Here is a 17,607-nt window from a genome sequence, read left to right on the forward strand (position 1 = left end):
ATCAGGTCTATGTGTACCTATGGATGGTTTCATTTCACAGTCAATTAATTAGAAAATAATATATGTCACTGCTTCCAATTAAAACAAATATACACTACGCAACTTTCTATCTGATTGGCTTGTTTTAATTACCAGGAATCATTTGAATTTTGATCTCTTTAGTTTACCATGGTTTTAGATATATTTTCCTTTAATCTCTCATCTGGTAACTTCTACTCAAAAATGACATAGAGTTCAGTGTTGCATTTTAAATACATCAGTTGACAATATTCCAAACAGTAAAATTCTCAGACTTACTTAAATAAAAATTGTGCCATCTTAGTTTTGAGAAGTGCTATAATCTCCATTTTTTCTTTCTTCTTTCAAATCACAACTTCTATATAATAATTCTTGAACAACTCCGTGTTTACTAACTCCCTAGTAGAACTACAGGGTATGCCTTTTCTCCATTTTACTGATGGGAAGTTACAATCTGAAGTGCTCTTGGCATAGTACCCATAATCTCCTGAGTCCCTAGTTACAACTGAAAAAGATTCAGGTAGATTCATCTAAATGCTTCTAAAAGACTTAGTTCAAATATTTCAAAGTCACACAGGAACAGTGACAGAGCTGAGATCTGAGCATTTTTCCTACAGTAACTTTTTGTGCTGGATCATCATTTCTTCTTGCACTTACTAAACATTTAGCTGTTTACTTTAAACTCCTGGCAGATGTGTGGACTTTGGAAAGCAAGGAGGAGACGATCTGTAAATTTTCTACAGTACTCCATCCTCAGAATTTGTCAAAAAAACAGTTCTGGAGTCAAACCCACCAGGATGATAATGAATTTGACAGATGTGTGATTTCAGATATTCTGTTGAAAGTGATGTTAAAATCCTTACTAATTTTTTACCTCATAATACAGAAAGAAGCTGTAGCTGAAGAGAGCATTGCTATTCTGACATTTATGGCCTATTTGAAATTTTTGGGTTGTTCAGGTTGAAAAGGATATCATTATAGCACAACACAAACATCAAAAATATTAGTAAGAGATGAGAAGAATAGATCTATAACAAATATAATACAAACTACAAATAGCAATTATTTTTTACCATAAAAATCTTAAAACAGCCTAACGGCATTTACATACCTCACTCCTTCTGTCAAGTACAAATGCGCATCATATAATCCTAATGAACATGGTATTTAAATTTGTAACCATAATAGCAGTTTTCTTGGAAGATTAAGAATGATATATTTGTATCAGAAATTATATTCTCAATATACTCCTGCAGTAAAAAAATTACCTAGAATGTCAATTTCTTCATTGAGAAAAGCAACCTCAGTAGTGCTCATTATTGCATAGTAACTCAATAATAAGTGACTTTACTAGTAAATTCTAACTAAATTTTACTTTTATTTTTCTTTTCATTAGCAAACAAACAATCAAGCAACAACAACAAAAGCTAATCAGATTTTAAGACTTAAGAGGAAAGGAGCTGAAAGCAAGACAGGAAATGTTACTGTGCTTCTGGATAAATCCACAACCTTATACACTGTGTGCACTTTAGGCCCATTTTGTCAAAAAGGACATAGTAGACCTTGAAAAGACTCAGTAAAATACAAGAAGGGACACCACAAGAATTAGCAGGCTTCAATGGACTGGGATCCTTCAGAATATAAAAACGTGACTGAAAGGCATCTACTAGAACAAAATCACGACTTGCATATCAACAGCACACCAGGAGTGATTGCTTACTTTAGCTCCCGCTGCAAAATTTAAGACGCTTTCTCATTTACATATTTTTAGTGCCATCATTTCAGTTAGTTCAGAGTTCTTGGCATTTTTCAAATAACCTAGGCATTGCTCCCACTTCTAATTTAACTCACTGCACTTCACTCCTGCAGAAGAAAACAGACTCATGATCAAGAAAGTCAGAAAAGAACAGAGTTTCATGTGATTGAGAAAAGAATGGAATAGCACTGTGAACAGACATCACGAACAGTACAAAATGGTATTTCTAAAACATCACCACTGGACATATTGTACCAATCAATATGTTAGGAATAGGAACAAGCTGTTATGTAACAGCAAAATTCTTGCCTTTAAGGGCTTACTCTTCATATCTCCAAGCATCCATTTATCCTGTAATTTGTGTAAGAGCAAAATTCTTTGCTTTAAGGGCTGACTGTTCATATTTTCCAGATCCACTTTCCCTTAATTATGCACTACAGATATTTTACACACACACACACACACACACTACTTGTCCAACAGCAGTAAAAAAAAACCAAACCTTCTTATAAAGACTTCATCCTAGACATTTGATAAAAGCTCTCTCAGAAAAATATAGCTTACTGTTATGTAATTTATCTACTCTCCAGAGGGCACCTACCTCCCATGTCTTTGTCAATGTACATCTGACATGGGGAGGCTTAAGAGTATCCTAATTTGTTATAACTCATCCTAATATTTAAATGCTACATAAACACTACTACACCACTTTCAGGAAACTGCTCCACAATAAAGTTTAACTTCTGAAGAATAAGAAAATAAAATTTCATTAAGTGCACCAGAACAATTGCTCTATTATTGAATATGGGATGTTCCAAATATGAAGTACTCTGAAGAATTTACCCCCTATAGGGGATCATCTCCCTAAGTACCAAGGAACAATCATTAAACTTGCCATTTGTCTACAAGGTGTCTGAGACTCAAGAACGTGATCTCTGGCTAAAGAAGAGTATAAGTCAAGCCCACAAGGGGCCCATGTCACTTTCAGATAGAAATATTATCTTTCTTCCTTGTCTTTTGTGTCAAAAGCTGTGAAGAAGGGAGGAATAATTAGTATACACAATTACAAACCTACCCCTATTAGAATTCTGCTGTTCACTTAAAACTTAGCACATGGAAATACTGGAGCTGTATCATATATAAGGTCCTCCAGGCTCACCACCCTGCTTCCCACTGTGGCTTCAGGTAGCTTTCAGGAAGGAGCACAAGAGAGGAAGGCTTTTTTGTCATCACCTGATCTGACGTGCAGCTTACAGCCACATCCGGAGGGTTAACTAGTATTCACAGATCTTTCTTCTATGAATTTGTCCAGTTCCTTTCAGAAAATCTTCAAGCCTTTGACTTCTTTTTTTTTTGACATAAGTTATCAGCAAGTTTCCCATTTTTTTCACATTATCAAAGTCCTTCCTTTCTGACTATGAATGCTAACTTCTATCAGTGTTTCCAGATCCATACACTGCAGATACAGAAATAATATATTATCTTTTCTTAATCCTATCATCCATTCAATCAACACTCTATATACTACATGAATAGAACTCTCTCATTAAAATGCTCACAATTCTTTACCAAATTAGAGTTTTATAAAACCTTCTCTTCTTGAATAGTTCTTTATTAGTTTATAAGCAACTTGGAATCTTTCGTTATTCTGAATAAATTCTGCTTATCACCATTTCAACTGTTTCAGCCAACTGTACCCCCAAACACCAATAAGAAGCTCTTTTAAAGCAATAGCCACATGCCAGTAATGGATAAAAGTGAATCAGGTGGCTAGATCCTACCTGTATCTACACACACATCAGCAAACATAGACATGCGTCCTAGGGCTGAGGCTCAGTTATCAGTGCACAACATGATATTTACAGCAATTTTGTTTTTAAAAGCAGGTTTTTTTTTTTTTTTTTTTTTTTTTTTTTTAACCAGTTGACATTAAGTGTTTTGGTTTCATGACCTCATAAGAATTTTTCACAAAATGCAAAGACAAAATACTTCCCTCCTGCAGTAACACAGCTATAGCTGTTAGTCACCTGCTCACAATCTGTCACACACAACAGTCCTTAGTGGTAGAGTCTATAGAAATGAGTTTATTGGAAGACTCATACAGATGAATCACACAATCATACAATCACAAGGTTGGAAACGACCCGTAAGATCATCTAGTCCAACTGTCTTCTCATAACCACTGCTACCACAAACTAAACTACATCTTGTAGTTCCTCATCCAAACGCCTCTTGAACACTGCCAGGGACAGCGACTCCACCACCTCCCTGGGCAGCCATTCCAGTGCCTGACCACTCTCTGAGAGAAAAAGTTCTTCCTCATGTCCAACCTAAATTTCTTGTGGCACAACTTGCAGACATTTCCTTGAGGCCTGTTTGCTGCCTGGGAGAAGAGGCCAAACTCCTCCTCACCACAGCCTCCCTTCAGGAAGTTGTAGAGTGCAATGCGGTCTCCCCTGAGCCTCCTCTCCTCCAGACTGAACAATCCCAGCTCCCTCAGCTGCTCCTCACAAGCCCTGTGCTCCAGACCCCTCACCAGTTTCGTCGCCCTTCTCTGGACACGTTCCAGGACCTCAACATCTCTCCTGTAGTGAGTGGCCCAAAACTGAACGCAGTACTCGAGGTGCAGCCTCACCAGTGCTGAGTACAGGGGATGATCACCTCCCTGCTCCTGCTGGCCACACTGTTTCTAATGCAGGCCAGGATGCCGTTGGCCCTCTTGGCCACCTGGGCACACTGTCAGCTCATGTTCAGCTGAGCATCAACCAACACCCCCAGGTCCCTTTTCTCTTCATGAAGTCCATCATTACGCTACTTGATAAGGCAAGCATTCCCACTCAAGCACAGTCAACCAGTTTCACAGCCCATCCACTTTCTAGCCAAAGTCAAACAGAGGATGTGGCTCCTTGCAGTATCTGTTCTGCACAATAAAACAAGGCCATGGGTTATTGTATGGCAAGAGCACACTTAATTTCTTGCACGCATATAGCGTTCTATGGCTCTGAGGATGTAATCACTGTGTGTGGTTTGAGTTAAGGTTTTTAATTAATGCTAATTACATTTTGAAACGTCCCACCCTGCTTCAAGTGGGATGGAGCATCCACAGCTTTTCTGGGCAGCCTGTTCCAGCACCGTACCACATTCTCGGTGAAAAATTTCCCCCTGACATCCAATCTAAATCTCCCCTTTAGTTTAAAACTATTCTCCTTGTTCTTGCCATATATCAATGTTCTTCATATAATCTTATTAATTTGCATTTTTAACTGCTTTTACTTCACTTCTTATTTTGTCTCATCATTATGCTGTATTACTGAGAACAAAGTGTGCGATGCTATCTGCCATTTACTCAACACACTTTCACAACCAAATCAAGGTAAAGGCTTCAGAGGGACCACATCCTTCTCCCTGAAATCAAGTGTCTCTCAAAGTCCTCCTCATAAGGCCTCTCTGTCTTAAACCTGACATTAGGTAATAGATGTCACTTCATTACAGAGAAAGGTTCAATTCTCCTACCAACAAGTGGCAAAACAAAATGTAAAAGCAAACTTAATTTTAAAAGCTTTCAGTCTAAGCAAAAATTTAAAAGCAGATGGTTATGATAGGAAAAAAAAAATAAATCTATTTCCTATATATTCAATTATATTTTTTTTAAGTAGATTTTTAAATGGCAGTATGGGAGGACTAGTAATGAATTTACATCACAGCAAGACCTCAGTGAGTGTTCAGTATGGGTAAAAAAGAGGCAACTATGTAAACATCAAAGATAGCCTGGGAATCTTTATGAGAGAAATTACATTTTTTTCTTGCTTCCTTGATTTCTATATTATTATTTACAAATTATACTTTCATGGCATAACTGAATATCACTGTATGCTAACAAACAGTGACCTACTCATTAGCTAAGTGTGCTAGCTATTGAAATAAGATACTTGCAGACATGAATCACTTTTAAAAGGAATTTAAATTAATCTGTTTAGTCACAGATTCACAACTGAACTAAAGAATCGGATTTCATTTTGTATGGATTTTGTCCTTCTCCCTTCATTTGATCTATTCTCTTCAATAAAGTTATGGATGGAGATATTTACAATTACTTAAGACTTGGAGTATATTATGATACAGTTAGCAAGATGTGGGCAGCAATGAATCCTTTTTTTTTTTTTTTTTTTAATTAAATCTTGGTTTTATCAAATATCCCTAGAAAGTGATCTACAAACAAAATTTGTATAATTCTACTGCACTAACTCTCAAACCTGCAAAGACTCAACTTTACATTGTTCTATTAAATTCAAGAATGACAGTGGCATTACATGGTGATATAGGTACCACCATTTGTTATGACTTCACAAAAAAGCCAGGAACCAGCAGTACCAGCCCATTTCTAGTCTGGCTTCCTCTTCATAACCACCCACCTTAGTCTAATGAGCTCCCACTTGGCTGGGGCCCCAGATTATTGCCCTAGCTGCTCACCACTAAAACTCACAGTAGCCAGTGTCTGTAAAAGTGAGGTTTTAAAGAGTTTATATCTTAAAAAATAATAATAATAATAATAATAAAAAATTTAAAAAAAATTAGAAAAAGGAACCAGTCTTTCCTTGTGCACATAGGCATACATAGAAAATATTCTAAATAGTCATAATTTCTTTTCACATAACACTTTTAGAATAAATTTCTGTATTGGATTTGGCACAAAGGAAACACAAACAGCTGTTTTTCGTTCAATAGAAGGCAATATGGGGTTGTATATATTAGGTATAAGCTTTGTTTTGTTACTGTCACTCATTTGTTGATGAGGAAAGCACATCCTTCTTGAAAATGATGGTAGCACTCTCTCAGACATCAATGTTTCAAGTATGAATTGCACAAAATATCAGCTCTTTTTCCAGTGTTTGTTTGTTTTCTCTCAGAATAATTCTCCACAATTGATAAAGCAGGCAGAAGTTGAATTCTTTATGGAATACAGTCTCAGCTAATGTCAATTATGGAAAAAAAAAAAAAAAAAAAAAAAAAGGATTGGCTAATCTGCATTTTTAGAAACTAGCAGATTGTTTTACTGGTTAGCACAAACATTATTGATCTGCTTTCTTGCTGAATTAATAGCACTAGCATAGGACAGCTCGCTTTCTCAGCTTTCCCAGTGTTTTCCTGAAAAGAGGCCCATTACATGGCAGGGGGCAAAGGACAGGCCTAGATAACACTGTTTAGACATTTCTTTGATGTACACAGGCATCATCCTCGACAACTGACCACCAAAGACAAAAGAGCACTCTTAGGCTGCTGGAAATCCCAGCCATTCTTCTCACCACCTTTTGATATCCCAAGGCTTCTATACCCTGACCTCTGCACTCTGACACAAAGATCTTATCTGCAAAAATGGTCAGCCACGTCAAAAATTCTATCCAAATTTAGCCAATAAACTCAGGATTTCTTCTGCTTTTCATAATTACTTTTTGTCCTAATGTACCAGTGCGGACGCTAAGAAGATTTTACAAAAAGAAGGGGAGAGAATGTGCCAATGAGAAAAAAACTGCTTGAATGTTGTGATTTTGAAACCATTCTCAAAAATCTACTTTATTTTACAAACCACTCTGTCTAAAGCTTCTTGACACTTCACCGTGCACAGATACAGTATTTCTACCTAGTCACTATTACAGAGAAGTCCAGTTTGAGACACAGATACATGAGCTTGCTGATGTGACTTCACTCAACAAATTGACACATTTTAAATGGTTTGCACACTTTAAGGATTGATATTGATTTCTGTATTTTTGTTTAAATCATAGAAATATAATTTTAATGGTTTTTAATTTTTTCCTCCTTATACACCGACTGATAATGAGATCATTTTTCCCATTGTCTTCCACAGAAATAATCTGAGATCATCATGGGTACTTTTAAACATTTTCCCCCTTAAAATTAAACAAAATGCTCCCATAGAAGCACTGTATGCCTAGCCAAAACAGTAGGAGTACCCTAACACAGTTAACAACTCAATACATTCCCTACATCACTCAAACAACATTTTCTGCACAATCAGCCAGAAAACTCCTAGAGAAGCACCCTTCTGCCCCTTTCTGAAGTGCTTTCTTACATACATGAATTAATATATGTATCTACAGGAAGTCCTGCTGAAATCCCACTCTAGATATATATATATATATATATATGAAATCACATGTTTAAGATCTTTAAAAAGGCAAACTTATTGATGATTGGAATGGAATAATAGTTCAGTTGCAAGAGACCTACAAATATCATCCTCTACAACTGCCTGAACTCTTCAGTGCTAAGTAAAAGCTGAAGCATGTTATTGAGGACATTATCCAAGTGCCACTTGAACACTGAAAGGTACAGAGCATCAGCCACATCTATAAGGAGCCTATCCCAGAGTTTGATAACCCTCACGGTAAAGCAGTTCCTAATGTCTAGTCTGAACCTTCCCTGATCCAGCTCTGTGCCGTTCCTGGGAGTTCTGTCATCTATATCTATAACAACTTGAGTTCAAACAGATTAGTGTGTCTATTCCCCTGTACTTTGACGATCACCTTTGTAACACACTCCTAAAACATTGCCCTCCCATGAAGTACAATTTGTGTGAATGAGGACAAGGACGGGTCAGAAATTTGAAAGATTTCACAGTTTACATTATTCAAAACTAACTTTAATGAAACCTATGACCAAATGGTAAAGTGTTAAGCACAGAGTTGTTTTTTATTTTTTTCCCCTATATTTCCCTGCATTCTTAACATTTTAATAATAAAACAGTCCAAAACTTATCATGCAAACACTTGGATCTACAATGCTTGATTTAACACCAATTCTAAATCACCTGTTATCATCTACTTAATCAATGGTTATTTACTTAAATTTAGGTGTCTGTAATAACACAAAACTCACAAAAGAAATGATGTACAATTAGAATGACCATGAATCTTGCAGCTTTGAGAAACTCTCTTCTTTAAATTAAGTCATTACCATAAAAATTAAGGCAAATACCAGCAAATAGAAGAGTGGGGGGAAAAAGCACAAGTTTTAGAATTCACACAGTGCTCAGACAAAATGCTGATGGTACAAAGGGCATTAGAATTTATCCTAATGGGTTTAATAGATTTTCAGCCAAACCAGAGGGTTTTTGCAGTTATTTTTAAACAAATAATTGTTATTATAAAAATAAATTTCATGTCTTCAGATGGAACAGGGGATTCTGAATCAGTATAGAGTGCTCAAAGCAGAACCTGTACGAATGTAAAACCGATATTTAAATCAGGGTAAAAAAAAAGCTCTACTGAACAAGTCTGTAAATATTATATTTTCTTTTAACTGAATCCTGTCTATGAATAATAAACTACACCCAAGAAACAATCCATACACCAGTCTAAGGCCATATCTATATCACTATATGAAAAGACTAAACAAGCAGTGATGCAAATTCAATGCACATAGGCCGTGAATAAATGTTCCAGTTCTGCCAGCATCAACTGAAGGAATAATTTCTATAGATGTCTCTATTGGTCTGATAGAATATATGGCCCTGCCTGTTTCAGGCACACAGTTGCTCCCGTGAGCAACACTTGATCCTCTTTAGTAAAAAAAAAAAAAAAAAAAAAAAAAAAAATTAAATGTTAAATAATAGATCTCCATCATCTCCATTCATTTTAAGAGAAATAGATCAGGAACCACGTGTATGAGCAGCTCAGCTGGCAGCCAGCTGTGATAACCCCTGGCAGCAGTGCCCGAACAAGGGACTGGGAGCAGTAACCTTTCAGTCAGCACAGTTACAGCCAGAAAAGGACATGAGAACAACTCCTTGATAAAACACATTAGATGTTCATGTGCATGTATTTATATGTGGCTTTGAGTGTAGGTAAATTCTACAGCTGCAGTTACCCTGAATTCTGTTGCAGGTAGAAAACATTCTATAATCCAATTCCAGTATTTGACAGAGATTATTCTTTCTCCTTTGTGTCAACTTCGTTATGAGTTGCCAGACCTTTATCACATAACCCAACACACACAGCCAATTTCTAACCAGACATGTTCAAAAGCATGCCTGAAGAGAAAAATTTACTTCATTTTGATAAACAGAAGCACACAATGAAAAATAAGAAAAAAAAACAAAAAATAAACCCTCAGGCTACTTTTTTACCTGTAGATTAAGACCTCACTCAGAAACTTTAAGACTTACTAAGTGTTGGAGTGATCCATTTTACCTGAATTCAAGGCCATTTTTCCTTAGAAAGTAAAAACATTGCTAAAGAAACCAAATGAGATGCAAATCAATGTAATCTAGCTATGAAAAACTAGGCAAAGCAGGACAGGTAATTTGAAATGAGAATAGTGTGACCCATAACACCATGCTTTCTTGCTGCCACCCTACACAGCATTACTTCACATCCAGACCAGCCTCTTTACACCCATACCGATGCAAGCACCTGGGACAGAAGAGATACCTGTCCTTAAAGTCCATGGATGCAGAACCTGTTGTGTCTACACTGCTCAGTTCTAGTCCATCCTAGACCAAAAGGACCATGTCCACATCACTTGATGCACAGCCAAAGTGTCTTAGTTAAGTATCCTTGGCCTTAGCATATTTGTATAAGCTCTTTACCCACTCCATTTAATTATTACAAAAGCTATAGTGCCATTTTCAGCTGAGAGATTCTTCTTGGCATAGAACTGGAAGATGTGATACGTGAACCAGGATGATGTATTACCCAGAGGATACCAGGTCTTCTGAAAGATTATTAGAAAACTGTGTAGGATTAAGAAAGTAAAAAACAATTGTGTCATCCAATTGGCACTTGGTTGACTGTGGTCTTGGTGCAAAGTAACACTGCTTTCTGTATTGAAGCCTCACAGTCTGAAGGCTGTAGTCATAGGTAACTGTGGCAGATCAGCCAATCAGATCTTATGACTCATGCCTAACATAAGGAGATTGATTTTACTACCTTGCAATCTGGATATTTCCATTTTATTTTTTCAATTTAGACAGTCACACTTAAAAATTAATTTTCAACTCAGTCATAAAAATAACTTTTGAAACAATGTTTTAGAGACACAACATTAGACACAACACATTCTAATCAACTCAGATTGTGTGAGACAGTAGAAGCACAATATTACAGTGACAGCATTATGACTACAGCCAGTACTCCTTGTGGAGTCACAACCTAATTCCACATTGCAGGGGCCTACACCCCTGGAGAACAGATTGCAGTACTGGTGGAAGACCAGTGGTTACCAAGCACCATCTCTCTGATTCAGCACACAGATTTGCTTCACAGAATTCAAGCGATATTTTGCTGGTCCCTGTGAGCTCTTCTCAATATAAAATGTGTACAATATGTCAATTTTTGCTCAGCCACCCTCACAGCAGAAGAGCTGGATGTCGTGTCAAATGCCTCATTCTAAGTGCTTGGTTTATCTCTTTTCTGTTTAATGTTATTTTGTTTCATGGTTGGTTTAGATGATCTTAGTGATCTTTTCCAGACCTTCTAAGCAGCACAGACATAATTATCATCAATTTGAACACCTTGCTCTTCTATGCACAGAAGCTGAAATGACAAAAAAATGCGGAAGAATAGGAGAACAAAGGGGGAATCAGTGAAGGGTATAGTAAATATCTGTTGATAGATTTGAAACTGAATGCAATGATAAAACTGAAAACTACTTATTGAAGTAGTCTGAACTGACAGGTGATGAGATGCATTTCCTCCTCAAAAGGGAGTGACAAGTGACTTTTTCACGGATGGTTGGAAGGACTGAGCCTGATTTATATACTTACATCTGTGCTTATGTCCACGTGCATACTCATGCACGTGCTCTGAATAATTAAGGCACAAATCACTTACAGTTCCATCTATGGGAGAAAACTGAGATCTGGCTCACTCACTTAAGCAGAGTTGCATTGCAGTCAAGCAAGTCACAAGTGTTTTCTTTGAAAACAAACACACATAAATTAGCCATTTCATTACCCCCGGGGTGAAAATAATGAAAACAGCTGTCAGATGAGGATGAAATAATCTTTAGAACTTTTCATTAACTTCAAAAATATTCTTGTGTCCAAAAGTATTTTCACTATTATTACAAGTAAGACTTTGAATTATCACAGCAGTGATATCAAAGATCTTATCCACTGTTCTCTCTGCCCTGTTCGATCGCTTTGGGAGGTATTGCTTTGCTAATTAATCTTTCATTCATAGAGAAATTGGCAACACACAGATTTTTGAAGACATGTAAATGTGGCTCCAAATCAGATAAAGACCATACAACACTTTCAATTGATAGAAGAAAACACTTTGATTTAAACCTGTCTGTAAAACCATTTGAACCCTTTTGGAGCTGATACATTTATCCCACAGATAATTACCTGCACAATAAGATAGCAATAACAGTTTTGATATAATTCTTGGAAACTACTGAATTCAAAGCACTATATAATGACACTAAAATGGCACACAATGGGAACAGTTCATTGCCTTGATTTTAAATAAATGTTTAATCTCATTAAAAAAAAAACAGATAAGAAAGTGATGGAAATAAAATGCTATGCATTTTCTCCTATTCACAAACAGCAGAAGACATAGATCCACATTTTCCTACCATAAAACTCAAAATGAAGACAGCTACGTATATAAGGACACATTTGGCAGGCAGTCACACAGCAATACAGAAAGGATTAATAACAAAAAAAAAAAAGACAATAAGCAAAGCATCAGAGTGAATTCCCAAACCTATAAAAATGTCTTTGATGATAATTCCTTGTCGGTACTGTTTATTTTTTTTATGACTGCAGTGTAAATACACTTCATTTCTATTTAAGGCAAATTTACTCAAGATATGCCTCCAACATCACAGATTTTACTACATTAAGCACTGTTATGCTGTTTAGCTAGGAAAAAAAAAATGTTTTCTTCATATGACATTCAGTATTTGTCTTACAGCATTTTTTCTAAGCTATACCATGCATAAACAGCAATTTTCCTTTTCTGTTTCCTCAGAAATATACCTCTGGCTGTATAGATCTAAAATTTCCTTTATTCCTTATGTAAATATTTAAGCATGAAAGGCAACAGATGGATAATGGCAAGTTAAAGCAAACTGAAAATCAAGTCTTTGCAATCCTTACATGTAACTATGCTACAAATCTATGCAACATAAGCATAAATGACATATTTAAATCTACTTCACAAATAAGAATATCCTCTTCCAGAGTCTAAGAGAAGTTTGGATGAGTTAGACTTGCAGATGACTGAATAACTAATCACAGTCTAAATGCAAAAAGGCAAAGTTTTTTCAGTTCAAGTAAAAGATGTGGTGCTTACCCTGTGTATGTGTGTAATACACAGATGCAATCATGTCTGTGTAAGTAGGGATGTTTGCATGCACGTGGTGGTGGCTGATAATTACACCAGCCACCTTGTTTCCCCTTTGTGGTGCCTTTTATCCGCACAAAACAAACCCAAGGTTGTGCCTGATCCCAGCTGAGAGTAAATGCCTTATTTTGTATGAGGGTGAGGAAGGAGTGACAGACACATCACTTATCATTCACCACACAGACTTGGTATTCATTAGAAAAGCCACAATCAATAAGAACCAAAGGCAATTTTTCCCTGAAGATAATGATGTCCAGCATCACTAGAATGTTTATGAGTCTGATAGGCTTTCATTTATGAACACAAATCAACTTTGAAAGTTTACAACTTCCTAGTCAAATTTGGCCTTAACAAAGAAGTGCTGTAAAATGCTTCCATTTTTATTAGTTCTACAAAACCGCATGGGCTTTCTCGTGGTTACTTTCAATATGTGTAAGATACATTAATTTCAAAATGCAAGTCAACTGCACATGTTGAACTGACTGCAATTTTTCACAAATTATGGAGCAATCTCCTCTGTTTTTTTTTTGTGGGAGTGAATAGGTGATTTTTTTTATTTTATTTTTAAAAGAGAAACTTTGGAAGCCATTAGTTTCTTGTACAGAACACATGAACAAGAAAAGCAGAATTCAAACAGTTGTTTTAACTTGCTGTTTGACACTAGAAAATACCTTCCTTAACTTTGTGTATATCATTCACAGCATTATTAAGATTAAAAACTCGCCTAAGAGATTCTGAATGCTCATATCCAAAAAGAATCCTTTAACAGAAGCCAAGAAATAGAAACATAAATAGACCGTAGTTGTAAAACCTAAGTTAGAAGGCTATTTCTGTAAAACCATATATTCACAACACAAAAAGCAATACAGACATTTTTAATTCAAAATCAATGTAATATTGCTTCAAAAGATTGCATCTAACAGATATTCACAAAGCAAAGATGATTAGGGCATAAGTGAAATTCCATCCCTAAATCATTCTGTTCTGCTCCTGTGCTCATAGCATCCTCTGTCAGGAGCTAATCTCACGTGACAGGCCTGATCCAAAGCCATTTGAAGTCACTGGAATGTCTCCTCCTGACTTCAGGGAGCTTTGCTTCCAGCCCCTATAAACTTCAAGAACAATACAATTCATAGGAGGTTGTTTTAAGAGAACAATATCCACTATCTAAGAGGAAAAGAACATTCACTTCAAACAAAACTTACCTGCTGTGGTAGATTTGTTGGGTTCTTATTGTTAGATGTTTTGCTACTGTTGTCTGTGTGCATACCACAAATAAACCTTTCCAAAGTGAGAACATTCCATTTCCTTAGTAGAAGCCACAGAAAAATCAACAGTAGTCCAACACCACATAAACCCCAAACCCTAAACTAAAAAAAAAAAAAAAAAAAAGTATTCTTGAATGTATACACATCAGCGAAGAAAAAAGTTTCAAAGGGTTATGTTACCACATAAAGGTGAAGCTCAGACAGCTATTTATTGTTTAAAAGTAGTAATAGAAATGCAAGTCTTGAAACAGCAATTAACAGCGCTGTAAAAGCGGTGAAAGAAAAGCCCTATTGATGTGAACTATGTAGCTCTTTTTTATTAGAAAAAAAAAAAAAAATGGGATGATAATGAAGTACGGAACTCAATACTGAACCCATGTAAACATATAGCAGAAAATTTACTCTGATGAATAAGCAAATCCCAATCAGGTCCATAATCACCAAGTTCTCCAAGGCAGCAGACAATGGTGGCTCTAACTTCCTCTCTCACACAACAAATCTACTCACTACAGCTATTTTAGCTGCTCAGCATGAAGATGAACAAACAGAAACTTGCAATTAGGCACAAATATTCCAGAATGTTCACCTCTGGAGACTGATCTCAGTGTTCCAGAGTGGGGAAAAAAAGAGACTTGAAATCCTTCAGGATCTTTGTCATAAGATATAAAAGACTTAAATTTTTTTTGTAGTTGTCTCAATATATTTAATGAAATTGACATTATTGGCATTACTAGTTAACTAGTTAATCTTTTTCAGAAAGGTCTATAAAGCATTATATCAAAACCAAGACAATACCTCAAAAAATAAAGTAAATGAAACAAAACAAGAGAAAAAGCAAGCAACATTTTCTCCAATGTGGAAATTATAGCATCTCTATCTCTTTCATCTAAACTTGTAGAACCAGAAACTGAAAGACTATTCACTTTCTAAGCCTATTCAAACTGATTTTTAGGCTGAGCGGGCAAATCAAACAATTATAAATTTTATTTCAGGCCAGTAAAAAGAATGTTTTCGTGTGTGTGGTTTTTTTTTCCCTAGATGAAATGGAAAAGAATTTCTCAGCTCAAACTGCATATATCATAAGTATTTTGTTACGATAATTGTCAAACAGCATATTCCATTTGACTCAATTAAAAATGCTTCATTTGGTTTCTTTGTTTCACCTTTTTGCTACTGAATTCATTTCCGAAATGAAATACAGCCCTAAACTGCAACTTTCACAGAATTCAATCAATATTTGACTTCAGCTTTGCATTTCATTTACATTTTTTTGCATGTATAAATTAATAGAGTGTTTTGTTCACTCCAGAAGTACACATTCAGAAATAAATTATCCATTCGTATATTTTGTTAAGCTTTATTCAGCCCTATATTTCAGGTACTGGAGCATTCACCCACATAGCTTTTCTACCATTTTTCTCCTCTTCCCACACAGACAGTTGGGACACAAACTGCCTGCTGCTGAGTACAACTAGCTGCTATTCTGATCCCCTCAAATCCGATCTGGCGTTCCCCCCCCCCCCCCCCCCCCCTCACTCTGTTCTTGCTGCTGCTACTGCTCACACTTCCTCAGCCTGCTGAGGACCTGAGATTCCAGCTACCCTCCCGCCCCTTCTCAGCATTCCCAGGTGCTGATAATCTATACTCTTTTTTTATTATTGTTGCCAAATCTTTTCCTCCTTTTGGCAGATGCTACAGTTTTGCAAGTTTTAAGTATCTTACCTCTGAGACCCTCTTTGTTGCTCTGCCTGTGACCACGCTGGAAGCAGAGAGTGATGGATATTAGGGAAGCATGAGCCTCCCCTGGCTGTTTAGCAGCGTGGTCTGCAAAGAAAGATAGATAGAGATGCTGCTCTCTCCTCCTCCCCCCTCGCTGTCCCAGCTTCCTCCTCCCTCCGCCCTCCTTCCCAGCCACAAACTCTAGTTCTGTCTGTGCTTCAACACAATACACTACCTCTCAGTACCAGCCACCTAAGGTCAAGAATACGAACCCTTCACCCTCCCCCCCTGCCTTTTCCTCTCCAGCCTCATGCATCCTCACCCCTGCTTCCCACAGAATATGGTATCTTCCCAACTATTTCCCCTTATTTGGCTCCAGGGTCTAAAGCACAGACAATTTCAGCAGCCCCAGGAGAGAGAAGAAAAAAATAATAATTGTTTGTCAAATATCTTCTGTTTTACATCTTTATATCATGTGAAGGGAAACAGGAGGTTTTTGGGAGAAACTGGAAACTTCGGAGTTGTATTTGTGTGTAGCCACAGCAGCCAAAGCCTGCCAGTTGGAGATTAGTTTTAAAAATCTATACAAACTAAAGAAGGGTGCCCTAAACTGCTAATTATCTCCCAAATCTAGTTTACCTGCTGCTTGTACTCTGTTTCACTACCTTTACTATAAATAGTATTTCAAAGGAGCTTCCAATTTTTTTTCCCTGTTCAAGCCAGATTTCAGTGTAATCTGATGATGCAACAGCTATTAGTGAAAACATAACCAGTGGCATTTTTTTCAAGATGAGGAAAATGCAATAACTGCCTTTGAAATCGCTGAAAGCACAGTAATAAGTCCTCTGATTTCTCAGCTTGGGCAACATGCACTTGAAGAAGTCTTTTTTCACTTTCAGTGACTGCTGGCTTGCAACACATTCAGGTGACCAACACAAGGCTCTCAAGCAGTACATAAAATGACCACTAGCCAATGTTTTCTTCTTCAAGACCTACTTTTAGACATCTAATAGCCTCTCCTTTCAAAAGCATTTTTGTTACAGAGACTACAAAGAGAGGTAAGGTGATGCTGAATGCTTCTAAAAGATCTTGTCTGATAAACTTTAAAAATTAAATGGGCAGGGTCTCCCTCTGGAGGTCTCAAGCAGTACCTAACTCTCCTTAGAGATGTATGGGGATGCCTCAGGCACATCACAAGGTTGGTTTTAATTGGGTACAGTATGGCAAAAAAAGATGATAGCAGTATCTTCAAATAGGATACAGGCATTACTGAGCAATAACAGGTAATTAAGAAGGAAAATTATTTCACCCCTTCCAAACAACTGGTCCAAGAGAAGTACAGTCTCTATCCAGAAAGATTCTACTCCCTCAGCTGCTAACCCTTACTGAAGATGAGAAGCAGCTCCAGGCTCAACCCCTTCTGGTTACTCTGGCGCACTGCTTGCACATGAGCTCCTTGGGTCAGCCACAT

General features: G+C 36.8%; 1 protein-coding gene across 2 annotated transcripts in view; it reads right to left on the reverse strand.

Annotated features, from left to right (window-relative positions):
- The window catches only part of GREB1 (growth regulating estrogen receptor binding 1), an 88,026-nt gene that overhangs the window by 69,659 nt on the left and 760 nt on the right, over nt 1-17,607 (reverse strand). For both annotated transcript variants that reach the window (XM_052703702.1, XM_052703544.1), the window contains exon 3: nt 16,140-16,241. The gene's annotated coding sequence lies outside the window, so the exon portion shown is untranslated. The remainder of the gene's footprint in view (nt 1-16,139; nt 16,242-17,607) is intronic.

The sequence above is a fragment of the Tympanuchus pallidicinctus genome, unplaced genomic scaffold (genome assembly GCF_026119805.1).
Source record: "Tympanuchus pallidicinctus isolate F22 unplaced genomic scaffold, pur_lepc_1.0 scaffold1, whole genome shotgun sequence".
NCBI lineage: Eukaryota > Metazoa > Chordata > Aves > Galliformes > Phasianidae > Tympanuchus > Tympanuchus pallidicinctus.